Here is a 25,346-nt window from a genome sequence, read left to right as displayed (position 1 = left end):
ATAAACCTGAGCGCTCTTTTTCCCATAGTTGGGTCCTTCGAGGGAGGCGCTCAGCACAACGAACCAGGCAATCGGACTATAATGCTTGAACACTCTCACTTAGCCATAGAACTTTATAATTTTAAATTTCGGCAAAGCCCCTAGTTCGGAAGACCGAGTTCGGGGCGCTATCCACGCCTTGGCCGGACAAATCCGGCTCCTCACTCGAAGCGGCATAAGTCTTTAGGGACTCGAAAAAACCTCTCGAACAGCGACCGGTCTCTCGCCTCATCATGACAGTCAGTTTTAGCTTTCTCCACTGAGGTGCTTAACCCAGCTCAACTGGGGCACAATCGTAGTGGTTCTCCTAGTGCTACCTTAGCCGATATAGCGGAACGTAAGGCACCAAAACATAGGAGCCGGGCAAACCCAACTATTGACCCAAATCATGATTCGGAGCCGATGCATATAGTGCTATAAGTTCGGGGTGCCGCACTTGTGAAAGTGTACGGACTTCTCACACCATATTAAAGGGTACTGAAGCCCCTGGCGTACTTGCTGTACCACAGTGTACGGGTGCAACATGTCATTTAATAAACATATATATGAAAAGAGGATAATGCAAAAAATAGACAAAAAGCTATGCATTGTTTATAGAGAGGCTATTTATCAAAGCCGAACGATGCAAATAGTGCGGTAAGCAAAAGATATTGGACTATTCAGTATGTCCTGACCAGGGGCAGGCCGCGGAATTGTATTTAAAACAGGTATACCGCTCGTAACAGAGACCACTTGGGAGTTCCATACTGCGGCATGGCTTGTCTACCTCCCTGGATCTTGCATCGTTTGTGCAGCAGTCGAATTGCCGAACAGGTCGTCCGAAGTATGGAGTCCTGAAAGTAAGAAAAAATTAAAAAAAAGAATCCCGCAGCCCCTAGTACATTTTAAGACGTATTTTGGGCGCGCCGTTATTGTGCCCCTTCCCCTGTGCCCATGGTATTTCAAGGGCGTAGTTATGTACGCGAGGTACTGGTTTCGCTATGTCGCGAAAGCTGGGGTTGGGGCCGCATTGCTACGCTTGCTCAGAGTGTGCCAGGCGGTCCTACTGTGGGTTACTCCGGGCGCGCTTGGCAGTGTCTGGCTTTTTAATGGCCGGATTGGAGAATTGCCTGAGAAGGCTACTTTGTACCTCCGCTGCGAGAGCCGCTGTATGCTCCTCCGTATGGAGGGAGCATTCGGTGTTTCCGTCGACCGTAATTACTCCTCGAGGGCCTGGCATCTTGAGCTTGAGATATGCGTAGTGCGGCACCGCATTGAACTTTGCGAATGCGGTTCGTCCGAGCAGGGCGTGATAGCCACTGCGAAACGGGACTATATCGAAGATTAACTCTTCGCTTTGGAAATTGTCCGGGGATCCGAAGACCACGTCAAGTGTTACTGAGCCTGTACGGTTGGCTTCTACACCTGGTATAATGCCTTTAAAGGTCGTTCTTGTGGGCTTAATCCTTGAGGGATCTATGCCCATTTTCCGCACTGTATCCTGATAAAGCAGGTTCAGGCTACTGCCGCCGTCCATGAGGACTCTTATGAGATGAAATCCGTCGATGATTGGGTCGAGAACCAATGCGGCGAAGCCGCCATGATGGATGCTAGTGGGATGGTCCCTTCGATCAAAAGTGATCGGGCAGGAGGACCATGGGTTGAACTTTGGGGCCACTGGCTCCATCGCGTATACGTCCCGTAGCGCACGCTTCCGCTCCTGCTTGGGAATGTGGGTTGCGTATATCATGTTCACCGTCCGCACTTGTGGGGGAAAGCCCTTCTGTCCATTGTTGTTCGGCGGCTTGGGCTCCTCGTCGTCGCTGTGCAGCCCCTTGTCTCTGTTTTCGGCCCTTAACTTGCATGCCTGCTTGAACACCCAACAATCCCTGTTAGTGTGATTGGCTGGCCTTTCGGGGGTGCCATGTATCTGGCACAAGCGATCGAGTATTCGGTCCAAACTGGACGGGCCCTGAGTATTCTTTTTGAATGGCTTTTTCCGCTGACCGGATTTATAGCCTTTGAATCCGACATTGACTGTCGTGTCTTCATTGCTGTCGCTGTTAACGTGGCGTTTTTGCTTATTCCGACATGTCCTGCCACTTTTGTCCTTGGTATCCGAATTACCCGAGTTCTTTGATAAGTTGTTACTGCGAGCTAGCCAGCTGTCTTCTCCCGCGCAAAAGCGGGTCATGAGTGTCGTGAGGGCTACCATGGATTTTGGCTTTTCCTGTCCCAGGTGCCGGGCAAGCCACTCGTCGCGGATGTTATGCTTGAAGGCTGCTTGGGCCTCTGCGTCCGGACAGTCGACTATCTGGTTTTTCTTTGTTAGGAACCGTGTCCAGAATTGTCTGGCCGATTCTTCTGGCTGCTGAATTATGTGGCTTAAGTCGTCGGCATCCGGCGGTCGCACATAAGTGCCCTGGAAGTTGTCGAGGAATGCGGCTTCCAGGTCCTCCCAAGAACCGATTGAGTCTGCTGGCAAGCTGTTGAGCCAATGTCGGGCCGGTCCTTTAAGTTTGAGCGGGAGGTATTTGATGGCGTGTAGATCATCGCCGTGTGCCATGTGGATGTGAAGGAGATAGTCCTCGATCCATACCACCGGATCTGTTGTGCCATCGTATGATTCGATGTTTACGGGATTGAAACCCTCTGGGATTTTATGATCCATTACTTCATTCGTGAAGCATAGCGGGTGTGCGGCGCCTCTGTACTGGGCTATATCACGACGTAGCTCGGAAGAGCTATGTCTGTTGTGTTCGGCCCGGCCGGATTTGTTGTATCTGGAGTGAAGATCATTGTCACATGCCGTAGGGCGCCTGCGCGATCTGTAGATCAATCTTGTTTGTCTTGCCTTATCCTCCAGTATGTCTCGCAGGTCGGGCGCATTTTCCCGTGCCTTAGTTTAAAACGCTCCTGTTTGGCGGGGTCTGATGGTATGACGAATTCGTCGTCATCGAGGCTTGCCTCGTCTTCGAAGGGAGGCGTATAGTTATCATCCTCGACCTCTCAGTCTGCCGCTCTCTCATGAGGGTTGGCTTCTCCATCTTCCTGTGCCGAATCTTGCTGAGATGGGTGTTCTTCGGCGTTATCCGGGGTAGTATTATCTCCCGTGCAGGAATCACCGTTTTTGCTTTGGCGGGATTTAGAGCAGCGCCGCTGACGCGGGCGCTTCGGCTGTTTCTAGGGGGCGTCATCCCCCACTGTTCCATCGCCATCTCCATCTTTTGGAGTATCCACCATATATATGTCATATGACGAGGTGGCCTTCCAGCGCCCTACAGGTGCTGGTTCCTGTTCGTCTCCTACATCGTCGGCCATGCCGTCGATGTCTTCGGAGCTGAAGTCAAGCATGTCGGTTAGATCGTCGACAGTGGCTACAAAGTGGGTGGTGGGTGGGCTTTGAATTTCCTTATCATCCGTATCCCACCCTCGCTGACCGTAGTCCGGCTAGGGCTCTCCTGATAAAGAGAGAGAGACTTAAGAGAATTCAGGATGTCGCCAAAAGGCGAACACTAAAAGATGTCTGCGGCGGTGAACTCCATTATCGGCGCCCAATCGGATTCGATTGGCAGGGGTGCGAGGGGTTCGGAGTCCGGGGAGGAGTCCGGATCCTCGGAGTCACGGGTCGTGCAGAGTGCGGGGCTGGAGTTCGGCTCGATCACCTCTGAGATCGCAACCCCTGAGGCAGCGTCCAACCGCTGATCCTCCATCGGCACAGTATGCTCCGAATCAATGGTCGAAACCGATGCGTATGCGGCCTCCAAGGCGCTGTTCGGCGGTAGAGCTATATCATGCCCATCGAGACAGTGCGGCGTGCTTGGCTGTGGCTCGAATCCGTCGAAGATCAAGTCCCCGTGGATGTCAGCCGTGTAGTTTAGGCTTCCAAACCTGACCTGATGGCCAGGGGCGTAGCTTTCGATCCGCTCCAGGTGGCCGAGTGAATTAGCCCGCAGAGCGAAGCCGCCGAAGACGAAGATCTGTCCGGGGAGAAAAGTTTCACCCTGGACCGTATCATTGTTGATGATCAAAGGAGCCATCGGGCCTAAAGGAGACGACACAGAGGAACTCTCAATGAAAGCACCAATGTCGGTGTCAAAACCGGCGGATCTCGGGTAGGGGGTCCCGAACTGTGCGTCAAGGCCGGATGGTAACAGGAGACAAGGGACACGATGTTTTTTACCCAGGTTCGGGCCCTCTCGATGGAGGTAATACCCTACTCCTGCTTGATTAATATTGATGATATGGGTAGTACAAGAGTAGATCTAGCACAAGATCAAGGAGGCTAAACCCTAGAAGCTAGCCTATGGTATGATTGTTGTGTATGGAGTTGATTGCCTACGGACTACAACCCTCCGGTTTATATAGACACCGGATAGGGTTAGGGTTACATAAAGTCGGTTACAATGGTAGGAGATCTTGAATATCCGCATCGCCAAGCTTGCCTTCCACACCAAGGAAAGTCCCATCTGGACACGGGACGAAGTCTTCAATCTTGTATCTTCATAGTCAAGGAGTCCTGCTGAAGGTATAGTCCGGCTACCCGAACACCCCCTAATCCAGGACTCCCTCATTCGGCTTTTCACGCTCCTGCCTCGATTTCTCTTGTGCAAGGCCTCACGAGGGGGAGAGCCGAGCACCCTCGCGAGTGTTCCTATCCTAGTCACTCAAAGGGTTCGCGACCTGGGCCCCTTGCAGAAGCACCCCTCCAGTCCGTGCCCCTCGGGCACCGCGACACAAACACAGGGCCTGGGTCAGTCACCCCCACGGCTGGGGCCGGGAACCATCCACGCGCGGGCACATAGTCAGAAGGTACGATGAAGAAAGCAAAACGATAATTAACAGCAATAACCCATGCACGCCCCGTGGGGCACCACACTACTGTCCTTTTTTACGCAGGAAAAGGGAAGAGAAAGAACAAATCTGGTGCGGCTCACCTCGCACCGGCCCGCAGGGAAGCCCGAGCTGCCTCCAGAGCTCAGGCGGACTCCCTCTCACACTTAACTAGGGCGCGATGGTGGGCGGACACGCTACCACCCCCCAAGCAGATACGACGGCGTGGGGGCTGACTGCGGCCACCACTAGAAGAGTCGCCGCCTGAAGAAGAACCGGAGAAGCTTGAGGAACCCTGAGCGCCGCCAGCCCCGCGAGTGCCGTCCTCTCCATCATCGTCGGAGACAGGTTTCCAACCGCGGTCGTCGCCCTCGGGGCAACACCCTGTGCGGCGACCATCTTCCCCAAACACCCTCACGTAGAGGGTGGCATCGCCATCGAACCTGAAGTGTAGGGTGCACCGACGGCCCAGGCCACGCGCGCGGGCAAACGTCTGCCAACCACGGGCTAGGGCCAGGCTCCCGGCTGCGGAGACCCCCAGTGAAACCCATGAGGCCCGGCTGCAGCAACCGTCGGCCTGAAGCCAGAGGCCGCCCGGGATGCCGGTCGGGAGCTCGCCGAGGAGGAAGCGAGGAAGTGGGAGCCGGGTGCTAGTCGGCTCCGCCGACCACACGACGAACTCCGGCAGCACCTCTGCAGCGCGAAAGCGCGGCATAGGGGGACGCGCAGCCGGAGCGTACCCCCCGGCCGCAGCAATCCGCCCGCCACCGCGCTGGAAAGCGTCTCCGCGGCCGCGGGGAGCTGCCGTGGTGGGCACAGGATGTTTGCGGGGGCGCCCTTGGCCGCGCTTGGGCGGGGGAGAGGCATGCTCTGCCTGGCAAGCCTTCCCCTTCTCCGTGGCCGAGAACCTCCTCGACGGGGCCATGAAGAAGAAGGAGAAGCCAGGGGAGATGAACCGGAAGGGCGCACGCCGTTCCGTACTTATAGCCGGCGGAGGCCAACCGCTGACCTCCACGATCGCAGGTAATCATGACCCGTTTTGCATGCAGGGACTTGTCCAGTCAGTGCAGTTGCCGAGGCGCCATGGGGAAGTGGAGACGCCCACGTCCAATCAACCGCCACGCGGTGCCTAAGGCCGCAGGCTATTAGGGCCCGCGGCGCTTCGCTCTTGCCCTTCCGCCTCTGTGCACGGCCAAGCCCGGGCGCGCCTTGGGCCCGGGGGCTACTGTCGGCGTTCTGGGAACGGGGGTCCCCAGACTTGCCTGCCTGCGGCCTGCGGCGTGGCTCAAAGGGGGGCCCAGCACGGCCCGTCTTCACCAACACAAACCCAAGACCCTCGCGAGGGGCCAAGCCTCACGGGGCGGATGACGCGGAGCCTCCTCAGGCGCGGCCTCGTCAGGTTGGCTCACGAGGAGGCGGAGAGATCAAGGCGGGGTACCTCACGAGGTGCCCGTGACACAAGCCATGACGATTCAGGGCGCCAGGTGGGTGCCAGCCCGCGCAGCGTCCTCCTTCCCTCTTTGGTGCAAAGGGGGCAAGCGCAGCCGCGGAGTACCGAGGCATCAGGCAAAGGTTGCCATTTCGATGCAACGAGACCAGGACCAGGAGGACTACGAGACGGAGGTCACCGTGGATCCCAAGACGGCGTCATCACCAGAGCTTTGCGCAGGCGAAGACTACTTTTGTCAGGATAGCTGATACTTCCTGTCCCCCTTCAAATTAGCCCGCCATTGTTGGCTCCCTTCCCTCTCGATATTTGGGAAGAGGACCAGGGCCTCTATAAATAGGACTAGCCACCCACATGGCAAGAGGTCGGCTGGTTGGAAGCAGAGAGAGAGAGGGAGAGAGAGAAAGGTGACTGAACTCCTCCCAGCAGTTCATCGCCTCAGCCAAGAACAGACCCTCGCGAGGCTGTTCTTCCTTGTATTGTTCATCGTCATCAGCCCAAGAGGCAATCCACACACCACACACTGGAGTAGGGTATTACACCACAACGGTGGCCCGAACCAGTATAAACCCGGTGTCTCTTGTGTTGTTCTTCCGACAGTTTAGATCCTAGCAGGGCGGAGGGGTGCAGGTAGGTAGGAGGCGAAATCTCCGCGCGCACCCCAGTGTTCGAACCTCAAGGGTCTGCCGGAACCCGGAATCCGAGAGACACACCCCTACCTCGCACGCCAAATGTCGGATTCAGGGCTCCGCGGACCCTTGAGAGGTTCGAACACTGGGGTGCGTACGAAGAACTCCTACTCCCTGACCTGTCGGCTCAACGATTCCACAACTTGACTCGACAAACGCAAAGAACGAGAGACACGGAGATTTATCTTGGTTCGGGCCACCTTGTTGTGTAATACCCTACTCCAGCTTGGTGGTGGATTGGCTTGAGGGGCTGAGGATAAACTAGTACAATGGATGGACAGCCTCGGGAGGTGAGGTGTTCTTAAGCTCGATGAGTTGGTGGGTGAGAGGATGATCTGACTGATCCATCCCTTCCTAGCTAGATGGGTCGATCCCCCGCTACGGTGGTGGCTAAGTCCTATTTATAGTGGCCTTGGTCCTCTTCCCAACTGTTAGGCGAGAAGGGATCCCACAACGGCCAAATTTGAAGGGAGACAACTAGTACAAGCTATCCTGACAAAAGTAGTCTTCGCCCGCAAAAGGCTCTAGTGGTGACGTTGTCGTGGGCTCCGTGATGACCTCCGTCCTACCGTCCTGGCGGTCTTGGTATTGTAGCACCGAAATGGAATCCTTTGCTTGATTCCTTAGGACTCCGCGCCTGCGCTTGCCCCCTTAGCACCAAAGGGGAAACTGGCATGCTGCGCCCGCTGGCACCCGCCTGGCCTTGGTCGTCATGGCTCACGACATGCGAACCTCGCGAGGTGCACCTTGCCTTGATATCTCCGCTCCTCGGGAGCTAGCCTAGTGAGGCCGCCCCCCAGGGAGGTCTTGGTGTCGTCCGCCTCGTGAAGCTTGGCCCCTCGCGAGGGTCTTGTGTTGTTGCTGCCGAACTGGGCCATACAGGGCCGCTGATGGAGCCACGCCACGGGCCGCAGGCAGGCAAGTCTGGGTACCCCGGTCCCAGAACGCCGACACTTGTGTCCCCAACACACCCAATACAATGGAAAATTGTATAGGTGCACTAGTTCAGCGAAGAGATGGTGATAAAAGTGTAATATTGATGGTAGAAATATATTTTTATAATCTGAATAAATAAAAACAGCAAGGTAGCAAATAGTAAACAGGCACAAAAATGGTATTGTAATGCTTGAAAATGAGGCCTAGGGTCCGTACTTTCACTAGTGCAACCTCTCAACAATACTAATATAATTGGATCGTATAACCACCCCACAAACTACAATGAAGAATCACTCCAAAGTTCCTATCTAGCGGAGAATAGAAGAATAAATTGTTTGTAGGGTACGAAACCACCTCAAAGCTATTCTTTCCGTTCGATCTATTCAAGTGTTCATACTAAAATAACACAAAGCTATTCTTTCCGTTCGATCTATCCTAGAGTTCGTACTAAAATAACACCAAAGCAAATTCATATTCATAATACTCAATCCAACACAAAGAACTTCAAAGAGTGCCCCAAGATTTCTACCAGAGAAACAAAGACAAGAATGTGCATTAATCCCTATGCATAGATTACCCCAATGTCTCCTTGGGAATCCGCGAGTTGAGTGCCAAAACACATATCAAGTGAATCAATATGATACCCCATTGTCACCATGAGTATTCATATGCAAGACATATATCAAGTGCTCTCAAATCCATAAAAGTATTCAATCTGATAACAATGAAATCTCAAAGGAAAAAAACTCAATTCATCACAACAAGATAGAGAGGGGGAAACACCATATGATCCGACTATATTAACAAAGCCCAAGATACATCAAGATCATGACATCTCAAGAACACGAGAGAGAGAGATTAAAGACATAACTATTGGTACAAACCCTCAGCCCCGAGGGTGGACTACTCCCTCCTCATCGTGGTGGCTGCCGAGATGATGAAGATGGCCATCGGTGATGATTTGCCCCTCCGGTAGAGTGCCGGAACGGGGTCTAGATTGGTTTTCGATGGCCACAGAACCTTGCGGCGACGAAACTTCTAATATAGGTTAACCCCGAGGGTTTCTGGAATTTTTGGGAATTTATAGGGTAAAGAGGGGGTGCGGGAGGCCACCAAGGTGGGCACAACCCAGCTGGGCGCGCCGGGGCCCCCAGGCACACCCTGGTGGGTTGTGCCCCTCTCGGGACACCCCCAGGTGCTGCTCTGCCCCATCCTGGGTGTTCTGGTCCATCAAAATTCTCCAAAAAGTTTCGTGGTGTTTGGACTCTATTTGATATTGATTTTCTACGAAGTAAAAAACATGCAAAAAATAGCAACTGGCAGTGGGCACTGGGTCAATAGGTTAGTCCCAAAAAATGATATAAAGTTGCCATAAAATGATTGTGAAACATCCAAGAATGATAATATATTAGCATGAATACTTCATAAATTATAGATACATTGGAGACGTATCAGTCTTCCTTCTCCATATCCCATGGGCCGACAAGATGGCCCAGGGGGTCTTAGGCCAACCTACTTGGGCCAACTACTAGGAATCTAGGTGAGGCACCCCTAGGCTGTAACACTCTCATCTCCCATGGACGCGGTGTAGTCCCAAATGACAAGTGTCAATGATGAAATTATGCCAATCATGTGTATGTGTGTATAGATACTAAAGCTTGAATTACCAGGTAACAAAAGTATCGGTCGAACAACTTTGTTGAGATCAAAGAGGTGGGTAACACAATATACCTCAAGTACGATAATGGTGGATGGACTAATCTAGATGGGACCTAAACTAGTATTGGCTTCGAAGGCGACGGTAAAACTATTTCCTAGTCAGCTCATTGCCTCCTTACCTCTCACACTTATTTTAGAGAGGCTCGACTAGGGAAGGAAATCATGGGCTTCTCATCACCGGGCGAGATGGATGTGCATGTTTTTGATGAGGTTTTCCTAGTTCAAGAGGACCTGGTTGTTACCGATCATGTTTTTGAGGAGGTAAAGGTGGACCTTGTTACACATGAGGAACTCAACCCAGAACTAATTGCCTGCCTCTGCTATCATTAATCCAAAAACTTGAGAAAGGTGAGGAGACAGTTCACAAGAAGATCTAGGATTTCTAGAAGAAATGTTTCTTCTACCTAAAATATTAGAAAGAATTTTGCTGATCCATTTATTACTACATGCAATTTATGGAATTGATAAACTAGTTAATTGATATCATTTACCAAAATAAAACACATCATATGCATCCATCTTTTGGCTCATGCCATTGAGGAGTGATTTTTTTTTATCTATGATGCATCCTCGTATCCTTCAACGTTGATGCCTCAATCATCCATCCAGATGAGTAGATAGATGGGATTGTTAACGTATGATTGTTTGTCACTTGATAGATGGAGTACTCTTCTACAATATCCTTGTGCCCCTACCTTTGGAATTGTTATTATCCTCTATTTTTTGTGAAAATAATTTTTAATATCCTCATGTTGTTATAATTGTCAATGTACTTGTTTATCTATGTGTTGCACGAACTTGTTCAACTTAGTATGTTGTTATAGTTGTTTATGCACTTCAAGTGGATTGGACTAGTCTTGTTGCCCTGTCATTACTAATAATTGTGCATGTGCATTCATGTCCAATTCAGTAGTATATTGGGGAGCTTTTTATTCTCGCCTCCACTCCGGTAACTCCCCTTTGGTTGGATGTTGCCTAATATTTGGCATTCGAGAATCTTAGTACTCCATGTGTTTGTGCTACTTCTTGAGCTTGCGTTGGTTTTTCCCTTGAAGAGGAAAGGGTGATGCAACAAAGTAGAGATAAGTATTTCCCTTTTGTTAAGAACCAAGGTATCAATCTAGTAGGGGATACAAGCAAGTCTCCAATCTATGCACCTGCACAAACAATCACAAACACTTGCACCCAACACAATAAAGGGGTTGGCAATCCCTTCACAATCACTTGCAAAGGTGAAATCTGATAGAGATAGATATAAAAGATTACTAAAACGTAAAACAAAATAAAAGTAAATAAATTGCATCAAGATATTTTTGGGTTTTTTAGTCTACAGATCTGAAAATATATGATGGAAAATAGACCTGGGGCCCATAGGTTACACTAGAGGCTTCTCTCTTGAAGTAAAATACTACGGTGGGTGAACAAATTACTGTCGAGCAATTGATAGAAAAGCGCAAAGTTATGATGATAACCAAGGCAATGATTATGCATATAGGCATCATGTCCGTGTCAAGTAGACCAACTCCTGCCTGCATCTACTACTATTACTCCACACATCGACCGCTATTCAGCATGCATCTAGAGTATTAAGTTCATAAGAACAGAGTAACGCCTTAAGTAAGATGACATGATGCATAGGGATAAACTTAAGCAATATAATGAAAACCCCATCTTTTTACCCTTGATGGCAACAATACAAATACGTGTCTCGCTACCCCTACTTTGTCACTAGGTGAGGACACCACAAGATTGAACCCAAAACTAAGCACCTCTCCCATTGCAAGAAAAACCAATCTAGTTGGCCAAACCAAACCAACAATTCAAATAGAAATACAAAGACATCAAAGCATGCATATAAGAATTCAGAGAAGATTCAAATAATATTCATAGATAAATTGATCATAAATCCACAATTCATCGGATCTCGACAAACACACCACAAAAGAAGATTACATCGGATAGATCTCCAAGAACATCGAGGAGAACATGGTATTGAGGATCAAAGAGAGAGAAGAAGCCATATAGCTACTAGCTATGGACCCGTAGGTCTATTGTAAACTACTCATGCTTCATCAGAAGGTTAATAGGGTTGATGTAGAAGCCCTCCGTGATCGAATCCCCCTCCGGCAGGATGCCGGGAAAAGGCCCCAAGATGGGATCTCACGGCAACAGAAGGTTATGGTGGCGGAGAAGTATTTTGGTGGACGCTTCTGGTTGTTTGGGAATATTTATGAATTTATAGGCCAAATACTAGGGTCGAAGGACTCCCATGGGGGCCACAAGCCAGGGGTGCCCCCCCTAGGGCGCGCCCTGAGGGCTTGTGGAGCCCTCGGGACTTCTGACTTCCTCTCCAAGTCCTACGTGCGTCTTCTGGTCCAAGAAAAATCATTGTACAGTTTTATTCTGTTTGATATTCATTTTCTATAAAACTCAAAAACAAGGAAAAGACAGAAATTGGCACTGGGCTCTGGGTTAATAAGTTAGTCCCAAAAATAATATAAAATAGCATATTAATGGATATAAAACATCCAAAACAGATAATATAATAGCATGGAACAATAAAAATATATAGATACATTGGAGACGTATTAGTTTGCATGGTCGTGGTCACTCTGCATCGATTGTAGCCTGCATTAGCACCCTCGTTTGTCCACTCAAAGGGCGTGTCGAGCCTTTTGGTTTTGTTGGTGCAATCTAGTGCCCCTTGAGTATTTTGGAGATTGTTGGGAAAAACTGATGAGGGACTAAAGTGTTTTCTAGTGCACACATAGTAAAATAGTCCCTGGAGTTCTAAGGAGTTTTCCATAAACTCAGGCGATGATCATTTGCGCAGTAGAGAAGAATGATTATTTTTCGAGGATCTTGCTACCAGGGAGATTACTATCGGAGGCGACCCCCTAAAAATTCTTGTGTTTAAGCAATTGATATGGTGTGTTGTTCGAGGATCAATTGGCTACAACGAAGAAGAATGAAGATGGTGTTTTCTTTCATAATTTCATTTTCTTCATTTGAGTCATAGGGTAACCGTACTACTTGTTCAAGATTTTCAATACTTAGTCTGTGTTGATGCTTAACCAAGAACTTATCCCAAGTGAGTTGAGATAAATCTCTACGTGTGTTGAGTTTTTACTCGTAAGCATGAGACGTAGTTCTTCTAGGCTTCGAGGGAAACCTCAGGGAGTGGAGTCAGCTATACTTGTTCCTCAAGGAAAGTTGTCACGTGAGTTTGAAATTTGTCTATTGGATACGTGTCGATTGATCATTGGTTTGGCCGCAGGTCCCTATTGGTCATTTCACCCTCGGGTTTGGTCTGGTCGTAAATAGCCACCCCCACCCAATCATTGTTGGTTGGTTGCTTTGTTTGATTTTACAAGTATTTGTCTGAGCACCCCTCTAAGAGATCTGAGTGAATCTTCTGAGAGAAAACACCAGAGCCAAAACCTAGTTTGTGGTTGAGCATCACATAGAAATTAGTTGAGGTAGCTTGTTAATGTTGTTTCTAAAATCAATTACACTTATCAATTAATGTTATTTTTAAATTTAATTGCAATTTGGTGTTTCCAAGTTGTCGGTAGGTTGAATGTTTGAGATCATTTGGATTCACCCAACTCATAAAGTAGTATGTTCCTACAATCAATTATAGTTAATGCAATTAGCGGTGTTTCCAGTTTGTCGGTGATGTGATGGATATAACATTGGAACGATGTGGTACGTTGGATATCGGTGGGTGAATGGCTAAAATCATTTGGATTTGCCCAACTCATGCATTTATAAGTAGGGGTAGATGTTGTAATAAGTTTCAAGAACTTGTTTATCTAAAAGTTTCATGGACTTTTGTGGAATAGACTAATTTTGTTGCCCTATCTTCATGTTACTATAATTGTCAATGAACTTATTTATCTATGTTTCATGGACTTATGTGAAATGGACTAGTTTTGTTGCTCTATCCTTATATTGTTATAATTGTCAATGAACTTGTTTATTAATGTGTTTCATGGACTTGTGTGGAATGGGATAGTTTTGCTGTCCTATCCCTATGTTGGTATATTTTTCAATGAACTGTTTATCTATGTGTTTCATGGGTTTGTGTGGAATGGACTAGTTTTGTTGGCTGTCCTTGTGTTGTTATAATTGTTAACGAACTTGTTGATCTATGTTTAATGAACTTGTGCGGAAACGGACTAGTTTGGTTGCCCTATCCCGATGTTGCTATAATTGTCAATAAATATTTTCAAGTCTATGTGTTTCATGGACTTGTGTGGAATGGACTAGTTTTATTGTGATATCATTATGTTGTTATAATTGTCAATGAACTTGTTTGTCTATGTGTTTATGGACTTGTGTCGAACGGACCAATTTTATTGCCCTATCCTTGTGTTGTTATAATTAGTCGTGGACTTGTTTATCTATGTCTTTTGTATGCTGAGGGAGTAGCTCCACTTGCATAGTCGGAAGAAAAAACCGCCCTGAGGACGATGTACCAAAACTTCATCTAAAGCATTGATTTGTACCTCGAAAAGCCATGGGGGAGAGTGGTGCCGATGAAGGTGGCCTCAAAGTGATGAAGAGAAGCCATGGTGATGGCTGTCCCACAGAGGTGGTGGGATTGATAGTGTCTCGAGAGATAGAAGTTGTGGACATGGGGGTGAGGGTGTCGTGATAAATGTGCTATAATATTGAGTTCATATAAGGGCCTCGCAACTTACACCTGAGTTCATTTACATTTTCCAAACCCCAAGTTGATGTTGCTAGCCGTGTGATTTTGGTTCTCTTCACCAATGTGTGAATCCCAACATAAAGACATTAGCGAGAGGCCGCCAACTTAGATATAAGAAAGTATTAAGCAACTCATATTTAATCATCTGTTCTTAACATTGAATGCACATGTTATTCACATTTTGATGCTTCTAAAATTATTAGGAAGCTCAACTCTCATGTGTATGCCTACATTTAGTAAAAGATTTCATGTATATATCATGCCTACATGCACACTATTTCTATCAGCGGAATGTGTGTTGACGATAATCTTTAGACTTCTCTTGAACCGTGTTTTCGTTCCTACGGTATCCAAAATGATTCTTAACATTAGGAAAAGTAGGGATACAAACAAGTCGAGTGCGAGCGATTTTTAGCCCTAACTATAGATCAATCATCTACAACATTTTTCTCATTAAAATAAAATTTCAACCAATTACAAATAATAAAAAGAAAGAAAGAAGAGAGGGAAAAGAAAACTAGGAAAACTAAAAACAAAAAGGAGCAGGAGCAGGAGGCGATTAGCCAATGCATGCTCTAGGAATCATCTAAAAGATCAAATAATAGTATCAATCCAGCCTTTCAGAATCTGAGACTTAGCATCTTTGAGTCTTAAACCCACAATCCTAAGATCTTTGCTTGAGCAAAATTTTCCAATAGAGCAAGCTAGGGGTAACGTTGTTGAAGATATTATTTTTCCTTTGCATCCATCTATTCCGAAAACTCATGATGATTATGTCCAAAGCAACTCATGAGGGATCTGAGTGGCCAGTAGCTAAATATCAAGGAAGACATAAGTAATTTTTCTTCGAGTAACAGAGATTGATTTTTCTTCTACAGCCAGTCCCAAAATAGATGAAAAGTAGTTTCCATGCATTAAGCAGAGCAAATAGCACAGGAGTATGAGGGCAACCAAAGGAATTTCCTTTGCAACAAATTTCTAGTGTTTAGTCTGTCATGAAGGATTAGCCAAAAGAATATCCTATATCTTAGCATAACAGTAGTTTTCCAAATCTTACTGAATAGAGGGTGGGCACTGGTTGTAGGTCTTAGAGATTTGTACACTTTATTTGTGAAGAACTTAGAGGATTTCCAGGAATAAGGCCAATAATCATATCCATCGTGAAACTGGAGTTGGTTAAGTAAGTCCCGCATTGTTTCAAACTGATTAAAGGCCTGAATGGAAAGTGGTATGTGAAAAAGCTCTTCCAAACTAGGGTTGTCTATGGCTTGCTTTAGAGAAATTTTATCATTAATTGCAAAAGAGTAAAGCTCAGAGAACAATTCCATGCATCTATGTTCAACCCATTTATTAGACCACAAAATGCAGAGTTACTATGACCAACTTGACAACATGAAACTGTTTTATAATGTGGCGACAGCTTTAGGACACTTCTCCACTAGAAGGAGTCTACTGGTCTTGTAAAGGGTGTGTCAAAGGAGTAGTAGGATTTCCAAATTAGATGGACCTAGGGGAGATCATGATGACCGAAGAATCTGTGTAGATGCTTAGTCATAAGAGCTTTATTTTGCAGGATAATGTCCAAAACTCCAAGGCCACCAGCTTGCTTGTCCAAACATACTTTTTCCGAGGCCACTAAAGAAGTTCAAGAAAATATGACATGGTGAAAACAGATTTAACCAGATTCAAGCGAGTTGGACTAAGCTCAACTCAACTTATACTAAAATTAATGCAAGCTCAAACTCGGCGAAGCTCATGGTTGAGTCGTAGAAAGTGGCTCGTCCTCAGCTTGTAACGATCTCGAGTCAATCTTGAGCTAGTTTCAAGCGCCGCTAAATAAGTTCTTTTTAATAATCTAAGGCAATATTTTAACATGATATGCCACAACACAACATATGAAACCATTATAAAATTGGAACGGTTGTGCATATGATAGATTGATGTTTGATTTGCCTATGATACTATGGTAGCTACACATTAATGTGGTCCAACGATGGTTCATTGCATCATACGAAGTCATGCGAGGAAGTGTGGTGCACATAACTTTGCTCTTATGAAATATTATTTCAGTCAAAATAATGATAACAGAGTTTCACATCTGAAGCGACTGCCATTGTATGACTCCACTAACCTACAATCTACACCACCAGAAGGTAAAAACTTCCTTTTACCGCTCCTAGCCAGCATCGACGACCACTCCGGCCATGGCGGCCATTGCTCCTAGTCTATGTCGACGGCCACTCTGGCCTCGGCGTCCACCATATGGTCGCTCGGCACCCCGCCTAGGACGGACACCTTCCTCCTGAGTCTTTTTGTCTCTCATGGCACTTTCTGATCTCAAGTTTGAGGCTGGCCTCATGTTTGAAGCCTTCATCTGGAAGGAATTTCGTTCATCGGTCATTCACTTTGATGGATCTTCCTCCAGAGAGTTCATCATGGTTGCATAAATCTCAAGATCCAAGTTACATATCAATGCGGACTCGGTTAGTCTCATTCTTCAGTCGTGTTTCGGGGGTCATGCGTCTCGTTTCAAGGTTTCTTGTCTCCATAATTGGTCTTTCAAGTTTGTGTTCTGCTCCAAGTTCATGGGTTTTGCGATCATGAAAGGGGGCAATATTGTTAATGATTTGTTCAACCTGGGTTTTTTCTTCTAGGGAAATGGAGGCCCTGGTTTCAGAAAAGAATTCTAGCTATACCGAAAAGAACTTGATCAAGAATGGAGTACGGTCCACAGATCCTCCAATCGCAAATCCTATGCTGAGGCCCTCCAAGCTCCTAGATTTTTTGATGATTCCTACCCAAACCTCAAATCTGATCTGTAGAATCATTGTTCAGTTTCAGAGCGTCTCACACAATCAGCACATAATCCTAGCCACCCATTAACTGCTCCCAATAATGTTGCGCTCGGCTGCGCGACATCAACGGGAAATCAAACTGGGAGGCCCACTACTACGGTGCGTCAGCCTATTGTAACATCCCAAAATTCTAAATTTTGGAATGTTATAATAAATAGATAGATTTGATTGATTGTTTGATTGATTGTCTGAAAGTGAGTGAATTCGAAACTTTTGAAAGTTAAATGAGAGGGGATAAAAGGACTTTCCCAAACTTTCATTTTGCATTCGTGATCTCCGTGAATTCAAATTCTTTTCAACACAAAACCCTAGAGAGAAGATGACATGACTTCTTCCATTTAAATTAAATGAAAAGGGTTGTTGAAAATATTTGAATTTCGTTTGAAAATATTTCAAATTCATAAACTTTATGCAACTCAATGATTTTCATGAGAGAAGATAAAATGACTTCTTCAAAATATATGAAATATGAGTTGGAAGTTAAAAGGATCAAATTCAAAGTCCTTTTGGAAATTATTTTCAATTTGGAGTTATTTGAGTTTTTTCAAATTATTTTTTTCTTCAAAAACAAAATACATGGAAAATAGGGTAACATGATTCCCTACAATAGAAAATTGGAAAAAAAAATTAATTTGAAATAATTTTGGTATTTTTCAAAATAATTTTATTGAGTTTTTATTAGACCAGTAGCACTCTTTAAATTATTTTGAATTTTTTGGATTTTATTTGACTTTACAAAAATGTTCACGTTGTAGATTTTATTTTTCTGAAAATTTTGATATATTGTATGCCTATATAATATTTTTAGTTATTTTGTTGTTATTATTTTACTTCTCTGAAAAAAAATGTTTATTTAAAAAAAATCACTCGCCGACTGGGCCGGCCCAGCTCCTGCCAGGCCGCGGCCCAGCCCAGCTCCCCGTCCGCCTCGCCCTCCAGCTCGGGACGGAGTCCCGAGCGACGCCGCCACCGCGCCGACCTCGGCGTCCGTGCCGAGGCCGGACTTTCCCTGCCCCCTCGCGCAAGGCGCCGCACCCGAGGGCCCTTTAAAAGGGAGCCGGACCCCCTCTCTCTCTCCCCGCAACTGCCCCGCCGCCTCTCTGCCCCGCCGCCGCCACAGCCGCCCTTGCCGCGCCGCCGCTCGCTAGTACCGCCGCCTGCCGCGCCGCCTCGCCCGGCGCCGCACGACCGCGCCGCTCGCCCGCCGGAGCCGCTGCAGCCGCCCAACGCCGCACCCCGCCGCAGACCCCGGAGCTCGCCGGAGCTCGCCGGCTCGCCGAATGCACGCCGCTGCCACCGATCTGCCAACCGCCGCCAGCGCCGGTTTTTTTGTAAAACCGATGAGCCGCCCGACCGGTAAAACCCCAAAAGCGTGAACCGGTTTTTTTTCGTTTAGATCGGTTTTCTTTTTTTTAGTTAGGCCATTCGGTGAACGTTAGCTGTTTATCCCTTCGCAGCGAACGAATTCGTCCATTAGCGTTCGGTAACGAACGTTCGTAGTTTAGTCTTTTTCTTTTTCTGTTTTAATTCCGGCCAGGGACTTATCTATGATGATTTTATTTACAGTTTAGTCCCTGAACTTCAAACGATCATTACTTTTTACTCGTTGATCCAAATCCAACGAAACCAACGCCCACGTCTTCGTTATGATCTCCTCTATCCAGTAATCCAACTCAAACATGTTTTTGAAAAGTTTAAAATTTGAATTAGAGCATATTTGAATTCAAACTTCGTTTGATCATAACTTGAGTTTCGTAGCTCCGTTTGAGTTGATTCTTTTTGCAAATCGAAGCTCTTGACCTAAACCTTGTGATAAGGCCAAATTCACATAATTTTGGTACTATTAGAAATAGTTTTATGTTGCAAGAGCTATTTGCTTGGTTTTGATGTTTTCTGAATCGTCTTCTTCGATCTTTCTGATCTTTTGAGTGATTGCTTATGTGTGGTTACTATTGCTTGCTTACGATAGATTGACCGGAGTGTGACGAGTAGATCTATCAAGAGTTTTGAGTGCGAATCATCTTCATCAACATTGCAGGCAAGTTCACACTTTGATCATACCATTCTCATACCCGGTTTTTATGCATTAGTTTCAACCCTCAAACATTGCATGAGTAGGATTGATAACATGTGGGTATTGGGAAGTAGTTGATGAGGTAGAACCTATTACCCTGTTACATTCAAACCTTGGGAGTTACTTTTACGTTATGCTTATAGTGCCATGCTATGCTCGTAGACGTGGATTGGGTTTTGAGAGTATTCATGACAGATGTGAGATTGTTAATTAATGGTTTACTTAAGGTGGCAACTTAAACACACATCTGGGTGGATTGAGGCACCTGGTTATTCTCGGATTGCCTGTCTAGGCACCGGGGTAGACCAGGATTGCCTGTTTTTTTATGGACCGCCACCCAGGCTCAAAGGGATCATGAGATTTTTCATACTAGAAACTTCCGTGTGCAGCCACAAGCTATTATGGGCTCTAGCATAGTTGATTAAGTCGTGTGAACTCTTACAGTGGTAGACTAGCAGATGTAGGGGTTGTAGGTGGTACGGTCTACCCATCGTAAGGTGCAAACGCTTCTGAAAGACTATGTCTCGGTCATCCGTTTCTCAAACACCATGTAGTGCGAGAAATCCAACGGAGGAGATCGACTCTTGTGGGGAAAAGTGCGCAAACCTCTGCAGAGTGTATAAACAAATCATGATTAGCCGTGTCCCCGGTTATGGACGTCTTGAGTATCTAGTTCTTGGACTATCCTGTTGATCTCATCACGTTACTTTAAATGAATATTGTTGGGTTTTAATGATGTTACTTAATTGGGATTGAGAATGCTGTCAACCATTCTCAATGTTTAACAACCACCATGATAGTTAAATAAAATTTATTCCTTTGTAGTAGGGAAAAATTGGCTTTTCGCAAAACACATTATAACCATAGAGCTTTTCCACCAGCCATATATGCATGTAGTGATAGCCATTGTTCATCTTTTCTCTCTATGGTGTGAATTTGCCAGTACATTCAATGTACTGACCCTTTGTGGCTGCAACGTCTCATGTTGCAGGATTTCTTACGATGAGTAAGTGATACGTTAGGGTTACGCTTTCTACACTCAACTTTGCCGTTGGTGTTGATGGGAATCCACAACCTTGTTACTTCCGCTATTTGGATTGAGGTAATAGTATTTATGTTACTTTTACATGTGATTTACCTCTGTTATAAATCCTCGAGTACTATGTGTGTCAGCATACTAATCTAGGGATGACACTTAAGCACAGAGACTTGATCCATTCGGGTCGGGTCGCTACACCTATAGTCCATCAGCCCAATCCGCCTAGGCCTAATCTGCGCAGCCCGTTTTGTGTGTGTTTTCTCTCGATGGGTCACCTATGGCCCACCTGCACTAACAAAATCAGATGCCGCAAATGCCATCGCTGGGGCCACATTCAGGCTAACTATTATGGAGATAGAGCAATTAACGACTCGCCTTCTACTACCTCTTAAGCATGCGTTGGTTTTCCCTTGAAGAGGAAACGTGATGCAGCAAAGTAGCATAAGTATTTCCCTCAGTTTTTGAGAACCAAGGTATCAATCCAGTAGGAGACTACACGCAAATCCCTCGTACCTGCACAAACAATCAAGAACCTTGCAACCAACGCGATAAAGGGGTTGTCAATCCCTTCACGGCCACTTGCAAAAGTGAGATCTGATAAAGATAATTTTAATCTTAATTTTAATAGTAGGTTCCCACTCATCATAAAGTTTTCTAGGGATAGAGACTTCTAATTCAAGTTTCTCTTCATAAGATAGCATTAAAGCATCAATGATATGTTTGGTAAAAGCTTTATTTTGACTATAAGCATGAGGAGAATTTAACATGGATTGCAACAAGGAAATATAATCTATTAAATAAAAATTATCATAATTAAATTCCTTGAAATCCAAAATAGTGGGTTCATTGCTATGTAAAGTTTTGACCTCTTCAATCCCACTTTTACCAATTTTTGCATCAAGATCTAAAAACTCTGAATCATTGGGACGCCTTTTAACTAAAGTTGACTCATCTCCAGTCCAATATTTATCAAGATTCATATTGGAAAACAAAGATTTAATAGGAGACACATCAATCACTTTTAGATCTTCATCATTACTATCAAGAAAACTAGAAGAACACACTTTCATAAAGAAATCTTTTTTAGCATGCATCCTAGCGATTCTTTCTTTGCACTCATCAATGGAAATTCTCATAGATTTGAGAGACTCATTGATACCATGCTTAGGTGGAATAGATCTAAGTTTCAAGGAATCAACATCAAGAGAAATTCTATCCACGTTCCTAGCCAACTCATCAATCTTAGGCAATTTTTCTTCAAGCAAAGCATTGAAATTCTTTTGCGAAATCATAAATTCTTTAACACTAGTCTCAAAATCAGAGGGCATCTTATTAAAATTTTCATAAGAGTTGTTTAGGAATTACCATAATTATTAGAGGAATTACTAGGGAACAGCCTAGAATTAAAGTTTCCTCTATACGCGTTGTTACCAAAATTGTTCCTACCAACAAATTCACATCCATAGATTCATTATTATTCTCCATCAAAGTAGACAAAGGCATATCATTAGGATCAGAAGAAACACTCTCATTAACAAACAATTTCATAAGATCATCCATCTTTCCACTCAAAACATTAATCTCTTCTATCGTATCAACCTTTTTAATAGTAGATCTTTTGGTGTGCCATTAAGAATAATTAACCATAATATTATCAAGAAGTTTAGTAGCTTCTCCTAAAGTGATTTCCATAAAAGTGCCTCCCGTGGCCGAATCTAAAAGATTTCTAGAAGCAAAATTCAATCTGGCATAAATTTTTTTGTATAATCATCCATAAATTCAAACCATGTGTAGGGAAATTACGTATCATTAATTTCATCCTCTCCCAAGATTGTGCAACATGTTCATGATCAAGTTGCTTAAAATTCATAATATCATTTCTAAGAGAGATGATCTTAGCGGGAGGAAAATACTTAGAGATAAAAGCATCTTTGCACTTATTCCAAGAATCAATACTATTTTTAGGCAAAGAGGAGAACCAAGTTTTAGCACGATCTCTAAGTGAAAACGGAAATAGCTTCAATTTAACAATATCATTATCGATATATTTCTTCTTTTTCATATCACATAAATCAACAAAGTTCTTTAGATGGGTAGCGGCATCTTTACTAGGAAGGCTAGCAAATTGATCTTTCATGACAAGATTCAGCAAAGCAGTATTAATTTCACAAGATTCAACATCGGTAAGAGGAGCAATCGGAGTGCTAAGAAAATCATTATTGTTGGTATTGGAAAAGTCACACAATTTAGTATTGTCTTGAGCCATTGTGACAAACAATCAATCCAACACACAATCACACAAGAGGCAAGCGAAAGAAGGCGAACGGAAAAGTGGCGAATAAAACGGCAAGGGTGAAGTGGGGGAGAGGAAAATGAGAGGCAAATGGCAAATAATGTAATGCGAGGGATAAGAGTTTTTGATGGGTACTTGGTATGTCTTGACTTGTGCGTAGATCTCCCCGGCAACGGTGCCAGAAATCCTTCTTGCTACCTCTTGAGCATGCGTTGGTTTTCCCTTGAAGAGGAAAGGGTGATGCAGCAAAGTAGCGTAAGTATTTCCCTCATTTTTTGAGAACCAAGGTATCAATCCAATAGGAGACTACACACAAATCCCTCGTACCTGCACAAACAATCAAGAACCTTGCAACCAACGCGATAAAGGGGTTGTCAATCCCTTCACGGCCACTTGCAAAAGTGAGATCTGATAAAGATAATAAGATAAATATTTTTTGGTATTTTTGTTGTATAGATTGAAAAGTAAAGATTGCAAAATAAGCGGCAACAGAAGTTGGCAAGTTGACATGAAAATAATATGATGGAGAATAGACCCGGGGGCCATAGGTTTCACTAGTGGCTTCTCTCAAGATAGCATAATCTACGGTGGATGAACAAATTACTGTCGAGCAATTGATAGAAAAGCGCATAGTTATGAGAATATCTAGGCATGATCATGTATATAGGCATCACGTCCGTGAAAAGTAGACCGAAACGATTCTGCATCTACTACTATTACTCCACACATCGACCGCTATCTAGCATGCATCTAGAGTATTAAGTTCATAAGAACAGAGTAACGCATTAGGCAAGATGACATGATGTAGAGGTATAAACTCAAGCAGTATTATATAAACCCCATCTTTTTATCCTCGATGGCAACAATACAATACGTGCCTTGCTGCCCCTGCTGTCACTGGGAAAGGACACCGTAAGATTGAACCTAAAGCTAAGCACTTATCCCATTGCAAGAAAGATCAATCTAGTAGGCAAACCAAATTGATAATTCAAAGAGACTTGCAAAGATATTCAAATCATGCATATAAGAATTCAGAGAAGAATCAAATATTGTTCATAGATAGTCTTGATCATAAACCCACAATTTATCAGATCTCAACAAACACACCGCAAAAAGAATTACATAGAATAGATCTCCAAGAAAATCGAGGAGAACTTTGTATTGAGATCCAAAGAGAAAGAAGAAGCCATCTAGCTAATAACTATGGACCCGAAGGTCTGTGGTATACTACTCACACATCATTAGAGAGGCTATGGTGTTGATGTAGAAGCCCTCCGTGATCGATTCCCCCTCCGGCGGAGCGCCGAAAAAGGCCCCAAGATGGGATCTCACGGGTACAGAAGGTTGCGGTGGTGGAAATAGGGTTTCGTGGTGCTCCTAGATGTTTTCAGGGTATATGAGTATATATAGGTGAAAGTGTTGGAAATATGCCCTAGAGGTAATAATAACTTAGTTATTATTATATTTCCTTGTTCATGATAATCGTTTATTATCCATGCTAGAATTGTATTGATAGGAAACTCAGATACATGTGTGGATACATAGACAACACCATGTCCCTAGTAAGCCTCTAGTTGACTAGCTCGTTGATCAATAGATGGTTACGGTTTCCTGACCATGGAAATTGGATGTCATTGATAACGGGATCACATCATTAGGAGAATGATGTGATGGACAAGACCCAATCCTAAGCCTAGCACAAGATCGTGTAGTTCGTATGCTAAAGCTTTTCTAATGTCAAGTATCATTTCCTTAGACCATGAGATTGTGCAACTCCCGGATACCGTAGGAATGCTTTGGGTGTACCAAACGTCACAACGTAACTGGGTGGCTATAAATGTGCACTACGGGTATCTCCGAAAGTGTCTGTTGGGTTGGCACGAATCGAGACTGGGATTTGTCACTCCGTGTAACGGAGAGGTATCTCTGGGCCCACTCGGTAGGACATCATCATAATGTGCACAATGTGACCAAGGAGTTGATCACGGGATGATGTGTTACGGAACGAGTAAAGAAACTTGCCGGTAACGAGATTGAACAAGGTATCGGGATACCGACGATCGAATCTCAGGCAAGTATCATACCAGTAGACAAAGGGAATTGTATACGTGATTGATTGAATCCTTGACATCGTGGTTCATCCGATGAGATCATCATGGAACATGTGGGAGCCAACATGGGTATCCAGATCCCGTTGTTGGTTATTGACCAAAGAGATGTCTCGGTCATGTCTGCATGATTCCCGAACCCGTAGGGTCTACACACTTAAGGTTCGATGACGCTAGGGTTATAGGGAAAGTATGTATGCGGTTACTGCATGTTGTTTAGAGTCCCGGATGAGATCTCGGACGTCACGAGGAGTTCCGGAATGGTCCGGAGGTAAAGATTGATATATAGGAAGTGTGGATTTGGCCACCGGAAGTGTTTCGGGCATCACCGGTAATATACCGGGACCACCGGAAGGGTTCTGGGGGTCCACCGGAAGGGTTCCGAGGGTCCACCGGGAGGTGCCACCAGCCCCGGAGGCTTTCGTGGGCCAAGAGTGGGAAGGGACCAGCCCCTAGGTGGGCTGGGGCGCCTCCCACCAAGGCCCAAGGCGCCCTCAAGAGGAGAGGGAGCAAACCCTAGGGGCAGATGGGCCCTAAGGCCCACCCTAGGTGCGCCCCCTCTCTTTCCCCCTTGGCCGCCACCCAGATGGGATCTGGGGGCTGCCGCCACCCCTAGGG

The sequence above is a fragment of the Triticum urartu genome, chromosome 2A, assembly GCF_056163025.1.
Source record: "Triticum urartu cultivar PI428250 chromosome 2A, HENAU_Tu73, whole genome shotgun sequence".
Lineage (NCBI taxonomy): Eukaryota > Viridiplantae > Streptophyta > Magnoliopsida > Poales > Poaceae > Triticum > Triticum urartu.
This window is presented reverse-complemented; position numbering follows the sequence as displayed.